A 4,988-nucleotide genomic window follows, 5' to 3' on the forward strand; every position below is an offset into this window, starting at 1 on the left:
GTGGTTATAACTATCCAAATTTTATATATACATTTTTCTTTTCATATTTATAAGATAGCATCTCCTATAAGTTATAGTATAGTTGGAATTCCCGCTGACTTAAATTTCTATAAGATTGAGATAACGATGCTACTTCCGAAAACCTTACACCAAAGGTTGCATACAAAGTCAATGCCCCCTCGATGATACTGCCGAGAGCATCCATCACCATGACCAGGGGAGAGCAAGTTAGGGATGTTATCACCAACATGATTTTTAATGTCTTGTTCTTTGCAATACTGGTCATCTATTTGACTTTGACATAATGCCTAGCCATGGTGCCATGTGCAAGTCATTATTGAGGGTGCATGGAACGAATTGCAAATAAATATATCTAACACTATGTTTCAGGTCTAGGAGACCAGGGCATCTCCAGATCAACCTCTTCGAGGCAATTTTCAGATGCCTAAAATGTTGTCGCTAACACATGTTTGTTATGCTATTTTTTTCTTTTGAAAGAACGCCCTTTACATATTGTTTTGGTGCACATGAGCAAAGGCCCAGTTTTTTATATTCCATTTAGTTGATAGCGACAACCAAATAACTCTTGCACTAAGTTTGGACCGATGGAAAGGAAAGTATTTGCATATTTTTTCTACTTAATAATCATTATGTGCTTTTCATACATATGGGAGATATTTTCACTGGCTCAAAACGGATGTGTGATATTTCCAGCAATATCTCTTTGCTATTCCATTTATGTGTATGAAGTTATTTTCCCTTTTCACTTGGTCACCACCTTTGGGCTGTTACTTTATAATTACAACGATTATGGTGAAAATTTCTTAGAAGCTAAGAGCAATTCTAATTGGACCTCTTCAGTTTTTCATGGCATTTGCAATTGCAGTATTCACTGCAAAACAGTTTCCCATCAAAAGGAAGATACAATGAGGTAGAAGCAGATGGATTGGGTAAATAACACACACACTTCCAAATTTATTCCGTAGCCATTGCAACGCACGGGCGTTTTTGCTAGTACTGTAAAAAAGGCTTTTTATCTTGCCTTGTTTCTATAATATCTTGTTACTCTAAAAAGATATTATCTCATGCAACAAGTATCCTCGTGTCTTTTATTAGCATTTTTTGTGTCCATTCCCATTATACCCACCGTTGGGCCAAGAGACGAGAAGACACGCTTATTTGCGGCTAGTTCAGCCACGCACTCAACTCAGCTCAAATTGAGATGCTGTTGGGGATTCCCATCTCCATCACCATCTTCTCGTCCATAGGATCACCGTCCGATGGCCTGAGCAGCACATACGGCACCATGCCAGCGCCGTGCCGGTTTTTTCGGTCAGGGTCACTGTTCCACTTGTCCACCTGCTCCTCTCCCTAGTCCTCTCCTTGAACTCCTCAAATGCCTGCCTGATCGCCCCATCCTGTTTCCATGACGGCTCTTCGTGCGTGCCCATGTACTCCTCGTCTGACGAGTGCGACGATAGGAGGTCCAAGATGGCAAGGACTATGGCAGCCTGGTACTGGGACGGGAACGTGTCCAACAACACCTTCTCCGGCGCCTCCACAAATGCGCGCATGTCGTCGGCGCCCATCTCGGTCGGCATGTTCCTCCGGGTGAGCGTCGGGCGGTTGGGGATATACCCGGCCATGGGGTACTGACCGAAGTTCACGGCAGCGTGATGCGCTGAGGTGACCCACATGATGGTGGCCAGAGCTTGCGCCAGGTTCTCGTGATTGTCCAACTCGGGCCACCATGGCTCATCCTGCTTGTCGGCGTGGCCTTTGGTGCGCACCTCCGTCCAACAAGCCTGAAGCTCCTCGTCGTCGACGATGTCCGCAGTGCACGGGTAGTAGTGCTCCACGTAGGTCAACGCCCACTGCTTGATGGCGTCCCAAACAAGAAGGCCGTCGTTGGCATAGGGGTAGTCCTCTATGGACAGCTCCAGCTCGCCATCGTCCCTTCTGACCGCCATGCCCCTCCGGATGAGGTCTTCCGGCAGAGCCTCTATGTCGAATCGCCACTGCTGGTCGTAAGCCACAGAGCTGAGCTCCATGGAGTACTCCCCCGGTGCGAAGGTGCCTTCGATGACCCCATTGGCATTGATGAGCAACTCACGAGCATGCGCGTTGATCTCCATGGTGAAGCGGAAGTGCGGGTGCAGCAGGCGGTAGATGGGATGCATCTGGCTGAGCTGCCGATTGGCGGCGATGATGTAGGGCTCGGTGCAGGCATGCGTCCTCAGCCAGTGGCTGACGAGCTGGTGGACGCCGGCATCATGAGCCAGGACATGGGCCTTGGCCAGCTGCCACAGCCAGGACCCCGTGACGCTGCCGTCGCATCCAGGTGTGAAGACCTGGCGCCACTGCGGCTTGCGCTTGGACTTGGGCCTGGTCAGCTCGATGACGATCGGCCGGAGCGTGCCGTCGTCGGTGAGGACGAAGAGGGCGCGCGAGCCGTACAAGGTGGTGTTGTCAAGCTTGCGGACCTTGTGTACGTATGGCAGCAGCAAGTCGTGGTAGTCCACCATGAACAACTTCTTGTTAGCGCGGGCCTCCTCAGCTGTCATGACACGTCTGATCTGCTCTTCAATCAGCTCTGCAGTGATCAAGGAGTCTGCCGGGCCGTAGGTTGCCTCGTCCAGCTTGCTCTTGATAGGAAACTCCTGCATGTATAGTTTTCATATCGAAATTAGTAAAACAATCAATGAAGAATTTTCCTTTCCCGGAAAATGAAGGAAAAAAGGCACTGCAGTGGCTAGCTTTTAGAGAAAAGGCAGAGTGCCAGACTTATAAATAAAGCCATGTATAATGGCAACATACCGTGACTAGTTGGATGCTCATTGGGTTCATCCCTGCGATGGTTTGTCTCGCGAATTCCTCGTCTCTGAACCAAGCAAACTTGTCCCCTGCATTTCCAGCAAGTCTACTAATTAGGCAACAGCAATTATCGATCCATTAAGCAAGCATGATGTACGTGTGTAGCCTTAAATGAATCTCTGGTGTACGTACTGTCATGAATCTCGGGAGTTTCAAACTTGAAGACTCTGCGTATCTCCTCGAGGAACGCGGCCCCTTCGAGCTTGAAGAGGTGGAGCAGCTCGGTCTCAATCAAATCGATGACCAACCTGAGCTTCCCCCCTTCTGGCTGCACCGGCTGGTTCCTGAAGTTGTCGTCGTACAGTTTGTCAATGGCCGACAAGGAGGGGAAGCTCTGGCTCTTGTGACGGGCCGTCTTTAGGCCCGTGGTCAAGGCGTGCAGCACTGACATGAACTTCTTTGTTTCGAATGCTCCCGTCTTGCGCTCCGTGAAGGCCTCATCCCGGGGCACGTAGATGTGGTCCTTGTGACTCCTCTCCTCCGCAAATGGGTCTTTCTTGCTGCGAGGACGGCCCGTGCGGCAGCGTCGCGGGTAGGGGTGCTCCTTGCCACCGGGCACAGGCCGTGTATCGTCGTCTGGGTTGCCTAGGTCATTGTACACGTCATAGTCATAGATGCGGTCATGATCCTTGCGCTCGCCACAGCCGTTGCCACGGAGGACCTCGAGCTCGCGCTTGCGCAACCCCACGACGCCCTTGGGCGTCTGCGAAGGAAGGTACGAGCACTGCACCACACACATATATACATGCTAAATCTGTTAAGGGATCAGTGAATTTAAATAAAGGAAAAAGTTAAGGGGGTCAATGAATTTTAAAAAAAAAACGTTAAGTGATCAATGGCGTTTTCAACTCAAAAAACAAGGACCCCATTTACGTGTAAACAAAGACTGATTGGATAGTTAATTAGTTGACAGACCGCGGGAAAGAAAACACGCTTGTCAGGGCTGCAGTGTGAGGGGTCGATCCAGGAGTTGCAGTGGAACGTGGCGGCGGACTCCTCCTGGCCGATGGGGAAGACCTCGATGTCCCCCAGCAACATCTCACTGTGGTGGTAGTTGGTGACCTGCACGGCACCTTGAAGCTGGCCTCGTACATGTCCCACTCGTCGTCCACTCTACCCGAGTGCTTGACGGCGCCGGAGATGGGTTCCCACTCCTGCCCCGTTTCTGCACACCACACAAACACATATTATCAATCTTGTACGTACATATGCATGCATTAATGTACGTACAAGGGATGTTTGTCACTCACGTGGATCCAACTCGGAGCTGACGAGGTCAACGTGCAACCAAGTTTTTAGGATGAGATCGTACAGGAAATCACGAACGCCCGCTGCCTTACTCATGTGCACTGTCACGGTAGCCTTCATTTCGGTGATCTGCGTGCGGTCCTCGACGTGGACGTCCGGGCGAGCGAGTGGTGGTGGTGCAGCGGCCGGCTCATTAGAGTCGGACAAGGTGGTGGTCGTAGTGGTGGTTGTGCTGGTGCTGCTAACCTTGGAGACACTTGTGCGGCGGCCATTGCCTGTTTTCCGGCGAGCCTCGGGCACCACGAAACTCCGCCGCCAGGCCGACGACGGGGCGGCACACGCACCGCCTACTAGAGGCTTCGTCGCCGTTATCATTTTGGCTAGCTAGCTAGCAGTCTCGGACGACCAGGGAGATGGAGTGTTAGAGGGCTGAAAGAGTGCAAGTTTCACTGTCCTAAATGGCAGTGATTGGTGTCGGAGAGAGTGTGCCCTGGATGTCCTATTTATAGCTAGAGATCGTCCACGTTCTAAATAGAGCGAGAGAGAGAGAGAGCGATGGAAGTAGTATTTAGCATTTGTTTATCTATTTACGTATCCAGCGGCGGAACGCATGTAGATCTGAGGTGTAGGTACTACGTGGTACGGAGTATCTGGCATTGCATGCATACGGTCCATGCAATATTAAGTGCAGTATTATTTTTTACATGAAAAAAGTCTGCAATATGGGCTCGCATGTGCGTGTGCGTTAGAGTTGTAAGGTCCAGCGGCGCCCGCAGGCGTGGGCCACGATTCCGCTCCAGGATGCTGGCGACACCTCTCGCGGCGTCACGCGGAAGCGTGTTCCACGTTCTGCTCCGGCGAGGTCT

General features: G+C 50.9%; 1 pseudogene; it reads right to left on the bottom strand.

Moving 5' to 3' along the window:
• Positions 1-1,079: 1,079 nt before the first annotated feature.
• LOC125525839 lies at positions 1,080-4,585 on the bottom strand (annotated as a pseudogene).
• Between the last annotated feature and the right edge of the window lie 403 nt (positions 4,586-4,988).

This window comes from Triticum urartu, chromosome 7 (assembly GCF_003073215.2).
Source record: "Triticum urartu cultivar G1812 chromosome 7, Tu2.1, whole genome shotgun sequence".
NCBI lineage: Eukaryota > Viridiplantae > Streptophyta > Magnoliopsida > Poales > Poaceae > Triticum > Triticum urartu.